A 13,950-nucleotide genomic window follows, 5' to 3' on the forward strand; every position below is an offset into this window, starting at 1 on the left:
TTATATAAGCAAAAACCTGTTTTTATACAGCTATTCAATAGAAACTAAAGTTACCAAGGCTGCAACTATAATATACATTAAAAAAAACTAGTATTTTTGTGGACTAGTATTTTTGTGTGGTTGCATTAGTTTAGCATGACGTTTTCACTGATGTCTGAGTTGCTGTATTGAACACCTGTACCGGTTTGCATATGCATAACATCCACTGATTCCACAGCACCTTAAACATTTGCATGCGCATTTGCATTCTAATATAGTCATGCCTAAGGATTTGCATGTTTGTATACACGTTAATTGCCTTATTATTTTATAATTACAGCATTAAATTAAGATGTGATTAATGTGTTAGTCTGTTTTGTGGTGCTATAATAGATTACCGAAGCCTGGGTAATTTATAAAAAGCAGAAATGGGACATCTATACCATACCCAAGCTTCAGATGGTTCCGAAAACAATTCAGAAGGCGAACAAAGAGATTCTAAGACTCTGAGGTAGTAGATGACTATTAGAGACACACAGGGTAGTTGTACATACACATTCACGGTGTTTATGACAGCATGATCCTGGTCTGTGCGAGCCTAAGCTAGTCAAAAGCCCAGTGGAGAGAGTGGAGATGAGTCAAGTCCCAAACCCCACTAAGAAGATACTGGCTACTGATAGATGCTGGAAGATGGAGAAATAATGGTCTGTAAAAGTATAGCCCCTGGTAAGTCTGTCTCATTCAAGTGGAAAGTCATACATCCAAAAGTATTTGGGAGCATAAACTGGACGTGTTTTTAAAAAAATTCAAGACACAGGATATGTATAGGTATAGGGAGGAGGTGGAGATGGACTTGGGAAGACAAGAGGGGGTGTTGAATATGGACAAAGTAATTTTATGAAATTCCCAACCTTCTGGAAAAAAAAAAAAAAAAAAAAAAAAACTTCCAGATATTCTCTTCTTGTTGTTTCGGAGATGAAGAAGCCCTAGATGAAGGTCTCCAGGGCATATGGGTTGACATCCTTGCCACACCATACTATCCAAAAGTAGTAAGAGGGCTGGAGAGGTTGGCTCCTGGGGCCTATGTCAGGAGGCTTACAACACAAGTAACTCCAGCTCTGAGGAATTGACACCTTATCCTTGCCTCCCTGGGAACTTGCACTCACACTTGAGCCCAGAAACACACACACACACACACACACACACATACACACACACACACAGACACACACACAGACAGACACACACACACACACACACACACACACATATACACACACACACACAGACACACACACAGACAGACACACACACACACACACACACACACACACACGTGTGCACTCAAATAAAAAATGAACCTAAAACAGAAGAAACAAAGAAGAGAGATGGAACAACAGGAGCTGAGGGAGACAGAAGAAGAAGGAAACCAAGTCAGCCTTTACTAGCAATTCACTTTCAAATTAAGTATGCCATTGGGAGTCTTTAAATGCCCAACTTTCAATTATAGTATGTTTGATTTCTATCATCTCAACTTTGGAGCATACATTCAGATGGGCTGGGTTCATTATAACAGTAAAGGAGAAAAGAGAGGCTTTGTTGTGGTTGTTGTGTTTGTTGTTTGGTTTTTAGATTATATTAAAGGCAGGTTTAATGGGAAGCTGTTCACTGGCCCCAAGAACTGAGGTCAGGGAAGTTGCCATGGTGATGGGGAAAGGAGGGAAGTAAAAAGAGAAAGGACACACTTGCAGCGAGAGAAGGGAAGAGAGAGAGAGAGAGAGCTCGATAGCATGTGCATTGTTTTTGTTGGTTTTTTAATAGTCAAAGATCGCTAAGCCTGATCATGAACGAAGATGGAAGCAAACAGCATCATAAAGAGTGCTGTAAAGATGGATGGGCTGCAGTAAGTAGAAGAAAAGGGTGCAGAGTTTTGTTATTCTTTCTGGTGTTTTCTGTCAAATAGGAGTTTAAGATGTTTTTAAAGGAAGCTACATATCCTTGGAGATTGTAAGATAAGTGAAGGGGACAAAAAGAGTTCCACTGGTGGCTAGGTACTATCTATAGACCCTGAGGAGATTGCTAAATACTGAAGGTCCCATTGAGGTCCTAAACAGGATTTACCAAGAGCCTTCACCAATACCATGCTATGACCTTTCTAAGAACTCATCAGGACTTCTTATGTGGGAGCAGGGAATGGGCATGGCTGCCATAATTCAGGATTGAAGATTTCATCAACAAGAGTAGCAAAATAAATAAAAAAGTAAGTAAAATGGATCATTGCGTGGGCATAATAGTTTAAGCATTGAGTCATGATTAGAGTCAGAAGTGACAGCTACGAGAGGATCATAAAATCTTCTCTTTGTATCTTAGGCAATATCAGGTCCCTCAGCAGTAGTACACTCCCTTTCTCTTAATAGTCCAAGACTGACAACTTGCTTATTCATTCCGTACTGGCTTTGCTCACTGCTGGTACTCCTTAAGAGGTTTCCTGTGTTCTTGATTGGGATTTTTTTTGGCATTGAACATTTTTTCCAGCTTTGTACCTAAAGAAAATTTGAGGCAATAGATGAGGTGTCAGTGGAAGCCTCTAGGATAGAATAGAGGAACATGATATGAACACATGAGCACACTAGAAATCAGTGTGGGATACAGAGATCTATTTAAATGTTTTCAAAAGCCTGTAACTCCTGGTTGCTAGCCCAGGTGGATCTAAGCATATGTCATAGTTAACTTGACATCTTGTCAACTTGACACACACACGGGAAGAGGTGACCTCAGCTAATCAATTTTCTCCATTGTATGGGCTGATTGGTATGCCTTGGGGGCATTTTATAGATTGCTAATTGATTTGGTAGGGCCCAGTCCACTGAGAGGTACCAATCCTGGGCAAGTGAGATGGGGCTGTATGAGAATATGATTCTGGAAGGAAGACAGGCATCAGTGTTACTCCATGGTCTCTGATTCAGTTCCTGGTTTGTCCTCCTTTAATGATGGACTGCTAACCCATTAACCTAAATAAACCCTTTCCTCTTCAAGCTGATGCTGGCCAGTGTTTTATCATAGCAACAAAAAGCAAATTAAGAGAGAGCCTGGCACCTAGAAAGAGTATTGCTGTGAAGAACCTGACATGTTATTTTGTGGGAAGATTATAGAAGTATTTGCGAGCCTGGTCTGGAAAAAAATTGATTTTCCAATGTACCTACTATGTGGTAGATTGAAAAAGTATGGATCCTGAATGAAATGCAGACAACAGAAAGTTCTTGTGGAGTTTCAGAGCAAAGGTTGAAAGTCATTTAAAGACTATCATTAAGAAGCCCACTGTCCAGGTCAGGGACCCAAGGTTGAAAACTCACAGTAAGAAAAAAACTTGTCAAAGAATGTGGAAGCATCTCTCATATGGTACTTGTTTTGAGGGCATATGAGGTCATAGAGAATGGTTGAGATTTGGCAGTGTGTGGTAGGATTGAAGTCCTTTTAGTAGAAGCCCAGAAAGGCCATTGGTGAGGGTATAGCCCATGTAATAGGCTATTTGAAAGGATCATGAGTAGAAAGTGAGACTGGCACCATGTGGCAAGGTCAAAATCCCTGGGGATGACAGAAGATGTCATTGTTAAAGATGCAGTGTCAGGTGTAGTGGAGAGAGACACTAGCACATTGGAGATGATAGTACTGTGGAGTGCTCACCAAAGACAAATAGAGTAGCCCAGCCTGAGCCCATGAGACTAGTTGCATATCCTGTGGGGAAGGACAAGAAGGGCTACCCAAGACTGCTGAAGCAAAGAGGATCCAGATGAGTTCCAGATGTCAGATGTTGAACTATTTTCACTCTTGAATTTGGGTTTGTATTGATCTTATTACCACTGTAAACTGTTCTTCTTTTTCAGAATAAAACAAATATATAGCTTATTTTCTTTTTTTTAAAAGGAGCCCACAGTTGGAAGTCTATGAGATTTTAAATAGAACTTTGACTTTTACAGAATTACTAACACAAACAAAACAACTGGCGATAAATACTGGCAACATTGTGTGGTAAGAGGAACCCCAGTTCACCTTGGAGGGAATGTATACTGGCACATCCAATCTGGAAATCATAAAACTCTCCAAAAACTAAAAATAAATCTAATATATGACTCAGCTCTACTATTCCTTGGCCTATGCCCAAAGTCTTGATATACTATTCTGCAAATAAGTGTTTGGCCTTGTTCCTTGCTGCACTATTAAATAGATAATGAAACTGTGGGACATGTATAAACGGAATACAATTTGGCTATAAAGAAAACTTAAATTATGACATTTGTAGGTAAATGGATGTACCTAGAAAATATTACATTGAACAAGAAAACCCAGTCTCAGAAAGGCAAGTGGCACATGTTCTTCCTCTTCTGAAGTTCCTAGCTCCAGATTCTCAGGTGTGGTTAAATAACAGGCAGCAATCAGAGAAACCAGATATGTCCACTGAGATGCCATCCTTCATCCAAGAAGATTCTCTCCACAGCAGAGGGAGACCATCACTGAGAACCATAACTGGACACAGTATAAACACATAACTGGACACAGAGATAAACAGGTCATGTATGGATGGTCATGTATGTATATAGCTCCTGTATCTATGGCTCATATCATATTATAGAGAAGAGCATGGGAAGATCCTAAGAGCCAGAATACAAGCCTGAATGCCAAGAAATCTGATGTGAAACTTACTAGAAATGGCTGAATAAGCAAGACTGAAATAACGGCCATGTCAGTGACATGCTAATGTGGGTGGGGGAAGTTTTCATTGGGTTTCTTATTTAGACAAAAATCCATAAGCAAATAATAGGTGCTGGGAGAGCAGAATTAGCCTCTCTCAGGGGTGATTCCACCTATGATTTTCCAGTAGAAAGTTGTCAGCCATGAAGATACAGCTACATACACAGGCAACAAAATTACTTAGCTGGTTGTATTTATAGATTTGTGTGCATATATATATATATATATATATATATATATATATATATATATATATATATATATAATATTAATCAAAGTTAAAGAAGGGGAAAGTGAAACAATTCTATTATAGTTTAAAATATATTTGAAAACAGACTTTAAAATCTTTAAAAACTGGGATTTTTACAATTGCACTGTATTTTATTCTATGATATTGACATGAGATTTTTGGGGACAAATACATAAGGAAAGGTTGTGGTTTAAAGTGATTAGCTTGTGTGTTGGGTTTGACAGGGGAGACCTGACACACTTGGAAAGAGGGTACCTCAGCTGAAACTTGGCCTTTATCAGATCGACCTCCTGGCATGTGTACAAGGCATTGTCTCCATTGATAACTGATGTAGGAAGGCCCAGCCCTTTGTAGGCAATGTCATTCCTGGGCAGGTAAGCCTTGGCTATATAAGAAAGGTAGACAACTGTGAACCTGTCAGCAAGCTAATAAGCCACAGCTCTCCATGACTCTCTGTTGTAGTTCCTGGATCTTGGCTCCTGATGAATTTCTGCTTTGGCTTATCTCAGAGAAAGATTATAACTTGCAAATTGAAATAAGCCATTTCCCCCACAAGCTGGACTAAGATGATGTTTTACCACAACAACATAATGCAGACTAGAAAACTGTACACTAGAGATACCTGTAAGTCCACAGTCACTGGATTTCTACTTCAATATTCAAGTTAACAGAATCAATCTAGATGGCTCCTAACAGGTTCATTGATAAGGAAGATAAAAGAGTTTCAAGTAGCCATAAGGAATGAAATCATGTCACTTTCAGGAACATTAATTTGCTAGTTAATAAAAATAAAGGCAGACTCAAGAAGATAAATATTATATTTTCTGTCAGGTCTGGAATATAATTATATATACTTGTGATATTATATATCATATGCATGAAATTTGATCACTAATTCTAATTGCTAAAAATTTCATTTTCTTAAATATAAAACAACCAATTTTTTTTTGGTCTGCAGTTTATGGAATGGTAAGCTCCCTAAACACTGCTTTACAAATATCAGAAAATATAGAAGAACAGCTAGTTAAACAAGCCTTGACGTTGCCATGCTCTGGAAAAGAAAGGAGAAAGGAAGAAAAAAGGAAGGAAGGAAGGAAGGAAGAAAGGAAGAAGGGAAGGAAGAAAGGAAGGAAGGAAGGAAGAAGAAAGGAAGGAAGAAAGGAATGAAGAAGAGAAGGAAGAAGGGAAGGAAGGAAAAAAGAAGGAAGGGAAGGAAGGAAAGATAAAAGGAGGGAAGGAAGGAAGAAGGGAAGGAAGGAAGAAAAAGTAGGTTTCATAGGCTAGAAAGGAGACTTTGGAAGGGACTAATTAGGCTAGGGATGGTATGTATCTTACTTGACTTAAAGAACAAATGACTCAGTAACAATTATTCTACAGTTAACTTGAAAATAACTAGAGCAAATGCCATTAACTTCCTGACTAACAAATCTGTCACAGCACTGAGTTACTTTGGATTTAGCTGACTGCTGTCAATGTTTATGCAGGAAGAAGAGAGTGGCTTAGAAATTATGTAGATGTGAGCTTACATCCCTGCCTTAGTACTATAAATGTACAAACATGGGTGTCATCTAACCTTCCACAATGTCTTCTTACGCACTGCTCTATCAACACAGAAGTAGTTGCTTAGCAGAGGTGCTTAGGTTATGATAGATAATGCTCAGAAAAAAGCTCATTGGGTGTAGTGGCTATTCCTGGTTGTTAACTTCTGGAATGAACCACAATCCAGAATTGGGAGGCCCACCTTTGATCCTGATCTTGAGGCATAGAGGCTATGAATCTTAGGACACTAAGGCAAGGAGATCTCTAAAATCAAGGTCATCTGGAACAAAGCAAGTCCCAGATCCAGGTGTGGTGGTACACACCTTTAATCTGGGACACACCTTCTGTTGGAGACCTAAATAAGGACATTGAAAGAAGTAAGGCTCTCTCTCTTAGCCTGCTTGCCTTGTGGGACTGAGCATCAGCTAGATCCTTGGACTTCCATTCACAGCTGCTGCTGACCATTGTTGGGGTAGTTGGACTACAGAGTGTAAGTCACTAGCAAATTCTCTTACTATTTAAATTTTCTCACTATATAAAGAGTACCCATAAGTTCTGTGACTCTAGAGAACCCTGACTAATACACTGGGACGAATTCCTTGGCCACAGGAATTTCTGCAGTCTGAAAGCACACCCTTGCTGCTTAATGGGAACACATGGAAAAGCAGGGGTCATGTGCCAGCCCATTCAGCATCAAGCTTTGCCATGAATCTGAGCCAAAGAGAAGCCCCACAGAGATCACATTTCAAACATAAAGGCAGAGAAACCAGTAATTTTCATTGAATGACTTTCACCATAACCTTACTTTCTAAACCGAAAGAAAGCTAATAATAGCAAGAGACTTCTCCACTAGCTGGGGTTTTCACAGCATAATTACAGCCCTGGATTATTAGAGGTACCATTGCAGTTGCTGGCTGTGTAAGACTGTGGAGCGGGATGTCCTTTATCACCTCCCATAGCAACCTCCTGAGCTGGAAGGCTTGCTGATGGCTGAGAAGTGGTTGCATGTAAAGTGCCTATGAATTGTATCTGGCTAGTCATACAGCTTCTATTTATTGAGGATACGTCAGTAGTCACAGAACCAGGATAACCTACTCACAAACTTTTAATTAAACCTTATTCCAGTCTAGTGAAGTTTCAAAGAAATTTTATACGCTTTGCCATTCTCTCTCTCTCTCTCTCTCTCTCTCTCTCTATATATATATATATATATATATATATATATATATATATATGAATATGTATATATAAATATGCATATGTATATATACATATACCCAGTTACCCAGTCAAGATGTTTATCCATAAGTATATACCATCATTATCTCACAAAAGAATAATAATAAAGAGAATATATTCTCCCAGTCATTTCCAGGAAAGAGTCTATCTCCATATAACTCCATATACAGTGACAACTAAAATAGATGACTTCCTTTTCATACCGTGGCATCTAAACTTTCTCAGTACTTTCTCCGCAGGAGCCTGGACACACCTACCTCTTTGTCTCTTATATAATCATTTTTTCTGTTCCTTAATTGTCCTGTTTTACATAATGTTCAATTTTAGGAAATACTTGAAAGAATACTAAGTGTGTCCCTTCCTTGGACAAAGCAGCGCAGGTGCCCTTATGTAGCCCCCTTTCCTGTCAGGCATTTAGCACAGCTGTGGGCAGAACCCTCTGTCTCTCTCTGTCTCTCCCTGTCTCTCCCCATCTCTTCCTGTCTCCCTCTGTCTCTCCATGTCTCTCTCTCTCTCCCCCTTCCCCCCTCGATAGTTTCTTCATCTGCAGCATCCTCCGCCCTTTTTACCTTTACCATTCTGTTCTGGCTCCAACAATAACGTTGTCGGGCTTGGTTCACAGAGCCTTCTCCCTGCCACCCTCACCAGCCAATTTTTCCTCTCAAATTGATGTCGATCTTTTGAGACAATTCAAGGTCTCTTCGGCCATTTACTTCCATGACTGAAAGCTAAGGTTTTTCCCTGTCTGCTCTGAGGAGGAGTCATCGGAAGTAGATAAATGTGGCCTGAGATTGCTGTGACCAGTTTCTACAGCCTTACCAGATTTTTTTTTTTCTTAGAAACAGTTAGCAATTTCCCTCTCAAGACAAAATAGAAACTACTGACGTTTTATTCCCCCAAACTGTTTTCTCATCTCACAAAGCTAAGTCAGAACGGGGAGTTAGCACATTTGTCAGTGGCAGAGATGACAAACATTATTAGCACATGTGGATTGTTGGACCTGAAAAGCTGTAATCTCCCAATCCTCCTTAAAGCAATGCATAGGCTTTCCAGGCAGAAGCTTCTGTACTACAGAGGCAGGGGCCATAGAAAGTGGATCTAGTGGCAAGTCTGATTGTCACAGCGTTTATCTCTACATTCTTGGGTGACAATTTACACAGCTGGTATGTCTGCTTCCTAGAACTGTAATGAGACACCAAGAACTGAGAGGCTTAGGAAGTGTCTGTCTGGCCTCTCCAGGTCTGTGTTCTAGAAATCTGTGATCAGGCCAGAAGTGTTCTTTCTGAGGCTCTACAGCAGAGTCTTTGGGCAGCTTCTAGTTGTTCTTACTGTTCTGTGACATCGCTTGAATAGAACCTGCATCACTGTCATCTCTGGTTTGGGATGAGGCATTTTTTTCCTGTAATACTTATTTCTTCCTGTGGCAGTCTCTACTAAAGCGAACAGTGCTTTCAAATGGTCCACACTACTCCATTGGTGGAGCATACCGTTAATTCCAGCACAGGGAAGGCAGAGGCAGGAGGAACGCTGTGAGTTGGACACCAGCCTGGTCTATGAGTTCCAGACCAAACAGAGCAAAATAGTGTTACCCTGTCTCAAAAACAAAGCAAAAACAAACAAATAAATAAAACCAAAACAAAATAATCAATTCCCCTATACAAACCCAGCCAAACACAGGATCATATTTTTAGCATGCTGGGTTTAGGACTTTAACATATCTTTAGAGAGCTTTATTACATGGTACCTCTTGAGGTCAATTTAGCTTAATGTTTTGCAGGTGTCCTTATATAGGGAGAAGCATTTAATACTGAATGGGCAGTTTTGTAGCTGCTGCAAGGAACACATATCTTTGTCATTCTCGAGTCAGAGATATGTTTGTATTATTAAAACAAAAAAAAAATAAATAAAAACCAAATACTTGATCTGCTAGGAGCATGAATGATGTGTAGATCCAAGGGTTTCTTCTGTTAAGCCAGAAACAGCCCATAGAGGCAGTGAATCCTTTAGTGTAAACCTCGTCTGGGGATCCCAACTTATAAGTGAGTACGCGCTTCTTCTACCCATTCTTCTTAGCCCAGGGTTGTTAATCCAGGAGAGCAAAGATTGCTTCAAGGGGAAAACTAGCATCATGTTTCTGGCTGGTGACCTTACTCCAAGGGCATCTCTCAGACATTAGTAGGGCTGGTGTAGAAGGAGGGTGTCTATTCTTGACTTTTTAGTAGGCTAGAAGGTGAGCAGGGCCAGAGTTAGCACCTGAGAGCAGCTGGATTTCTGCACAGGCCAGCTGTGCCTCCTCTTCCTGGTGACAGTAATTTGGGCACTCCTTTGACAAAGCAAGGGTACCGAGAATGCCAAAAACAAGACCAGAGAGGTAACTCAGGGTAGAACCATAGAAAGGTAAATTGTGTCAGGGGTGCCAGACTAAATATGCCTCCCTTTGGACATTTCTTAGTTCAGTTCATTTTAGCAAATATTGCTCTGACTTGGTTATCTCTTACAGTTCTGAATAGGAAAATGTTTCAGTGGGTAAAGCACTTGCCACTCATGTAAATACATATAACATACAAGTATGTAAGGGAGACAAACATAAATGGAAGACATTCCCTTTATTATGTCAAAAGATATGTGTGTGTGTGTGTGTCTTTAGTTTTGGATATAATTAGGCTTATACTATGATCCATGTATCACAGAGATAATGCCTTCTAGAAAGAATGATTGTTGTGATGAGTTGAGGAGAAGAAATTGGTTTTCCGGATCAGAAAAGAACAAGATAGGCAAAAACAGAACCCAAAAGGAAGTTTTGTTTCAGGTTGACATCTCTAATGGCAACAAGTGTGTGGCTTCAGTGTGAAGTAGATCACCTTTGACTGGGTGTCATAAACATGCTTGGTTTTTCAGGAGCCTATCCAATTTCAGCTCCATTCATGTAGCTGGCATGAAAAACTTCATTCTGGTGTTTGCTGGGGCAGATTATAGGAGACCAATCTAAGCATAGGTTACAACGGTCAGAGAGGGAAACAACCAGTTACCTTTGAAGTTTATTGGAGTGTGATCAACCAAGTAAGGTGATTTTCCATATTCCATAATGTGTTGTTTCGAAATTTCAAAGAACATCCTGGAGCTGACCCTGTGCCAGAGCGCTCTGTATCCAGACCCTGCTGGAAGAGAACCAGTCTAACAGCAGTGTTAGCACATCTGAGAGCACATATGAGACCACCATCTATGCTCAAATTCTTAGCCCAAGAGGAACCTGCCCGGACTCCTTAGTACACAGGAACTGAGGAGCTGTCTGGGACAGAATCCTTATAGTTTTCTTCTGAGCCTGGAGCTGACTCAGTGCCAAGAGCACTGGGTACTCAGACCCTGCTGGGAAAAGGCTGGTCCCCCAGAAATGCTGACATACCTGAGAGTATAGGAAGGTCAAACAACTGTAAAAAGTCAACAAGACCAGCTAACATGGAGATAAGCAGATGGCAAAAGGTAAGTCCAAGAACCTAAGCAACAGAAACCAAGGTCACTTGGTATCATCAGAACCCAGTTCCCTCACCACAGCAAGTCCTGGCTACCCCAACACACCTGGAAAGCAAGATTTTGATTTAAAAACCACAACTCATGATGATGTTAGAGGACTTTAAGATGGTCATAAATACCTCCCTTGAAAATACAGGTAAACAGGTAGAAACCCTTAAAGAGGAAACACAAAAATCAACCAAACATGTGAAGGAATTGAACAAAACCATCCAGAATCTAAAAATGGAAATAGAAACAATAAAGAAATCACACAGGGAGACAACTCTAGAGATAGAAAATCTAAGAAAAGTAAGCATAGATGCAAGCATCACCAACCCCATTTATTTTACTAATTAAAATGGGAAGGTTCACTTAGAATCTAGTGACCAGGCAGCCCTTCTTGGGGAAGAGGAATTAACATTAAAATACAAATAGCTTCAGGACAATCTACACCTATGATCATTTGTTCTTTGACAAAGGAGCTAAAAACATTCAATGGGAGGGACACACAGGCCTGGTGAGACTTCTCTGCTAGTAGCCAGGGCACAGAGGTCTGGGCCGAGTGTGTGGAAAGCACACCCCCCCCCCATTGGTTCAGGGGAGAAGGAACTCTGCCGTACGGACTCGGTTTCCACCCGGAGGGCACATGCATGCCGACCAAACGTTCAGGCCATCTGCCACCAGGAACAGTGGAGATCCAGGGACACAGGCAAGGTAAAAGGTGGGAGAACAAGACCACATAAAATCACAGACAACAAGATGGCAGGAGGAAAGCAAAAGAACTTACCCAATGGAAACCAAGACAACCTGGCAACACCAGAACCCAGTCTCCTATCACAGCTAACAGCAGAATGCCAAACACTCCAGAAAAAGAAGACTCAGACCTAAAATCATACCTCAAGATGATGATAGAGATCCTTAAACAAGAACGGGAGGAAAAGCATAAAGAAATAGAAGCTTTTAAAGAGGAAACAAGAAAAACACTCAAAGAAATCAAAGAACTAGAGGAAAACAGAACCAAAGAGATGAAGGAATTGAAGAAGGAATTTAAAATGGAAATGGAAACAATAAAGAAAACACTAAAAAAGACAACCCTAGACATAGAAAAACCTAAAAAAGAAATCAGGAGTCACAGATGCAAGCATCTCCAACAGGCTACAAGAGATAGAAGAGAGAATCTCAGGGGCTGAAGACAATATTGAAAACATAGACAAAACAGTCAGAGAAGATGCAAAAGCCAAAAATCTCCTAACCCAAAATGTCCAGGAGATCCAGGACACAATGAGAAGGCCAAACCTAAGGATAATAGGAATAGAAGAGGGCGAGGAATATCAACTAAGAGGCACAGTAAATATCTTCAACAAAACTGTAGAAGAAAACTTCCCTACCCTTAAGAATAAGATGACCATGAGCATAAAAGAAGCCTACAGAACTCCAAATAGAGTGGCACAGAAAAGAAATTCTTTCCGACACATAATAGTCAAATCACCAAGTGCCCAAAGCAAAGAAAGAATAGTAAAAGCAGTAAGGGAAAAAGGTCATGTGACATATAAAGGCAGACCAATCAGAATCAAACCCGACTTCTCAACAGAGACTATGAAAGCTAGAAGATCCTGGACAGACATCATACAGACCCTAAGAGAACACAAGTGTCAGCCCAAGCTGCTATACCCAGAAAAACTCTCAATCACCATAGAGGGAGAGACCAAGATATTCCAAGACAAAACTAAATTTACACAATATCTGACCACAAACCCAGCAATACAACAAATTTTAGGTGAAAAATCCAATACAAGGAGGGAAACTACATCCTAGTAAAAACAAGAAAATACCTAAGCAAGAAAATGAAAAGAAAAACACACAGACACAATACTACCTCTAAAAGCAAAAATAGCAGAAAACAGCAACCACTATTCCTTAATATCTGTTAACAAAAATTGCATGGTATTGGTACAAAGACAGGTGAGTAGGTCAATGGAACCAAATTGAAGACCCAGAAATGGACCCACACACCTATGGCCCATTGATCTTTGACAATGGAGCTACAAAACATTCAAAGGAAAAAGAACAGTCTCTTCAACAAATGGTGCTGGTTCAACTGGCAATCAGCATGCAGAAGAATGTAAATTGATCCTTTCTTATTTCCTTGTACAAAGCTCCAGTGCAAGTGGATCAAAGATCTCCACATAAAACCAGGTACACTGAAACTAAAACAGAAAGTGGAGAAGAGCTTAGGACACCTAGGCACAAGGAAAATTTTCCTGAATGGAAATGCTCTAAGATCCAAATGGACAAATGGTACCTCATGAAATTGCAAAGCTTCTGTAAGGCCAAGAACACTGTCAAAACAAACAAACAAACAAACAAACAAACAAACAAAAACCAGCAACCAACAGGACAGGAAAAGATCTTTACCAATCCTACATCTGATAAAGGCTAGTATTCAATTATAAAAAGAATTAAAGATGTTAGATTCTAAAGAATCTAACAATCCTGTTAAAAATGGGGTACAGAGCTAAATAAATAATTCTCAACTGAATTATAGAGAATGGCTGAGAAGCACCTAAAGAAATACTAAACATCCCTAGTCATCAAGGAAATGCAAATTAAAACAACCCTGATTTTCTAGCTCCCACCAGTAATAATGGCTAAGATCAAAAACTCAAGTGACAGCAGATGCTGGC

Source organism: Micromys minutus (genome assembly GCF_963924665.1).
Source record: "Micromys minutus genome assembly, chromosome: 20".
NCBI lineage: Eukaryota > Metazoa > Chordata > Mammalia > Rodentia > Muridae > Micromys > Micromys minutus.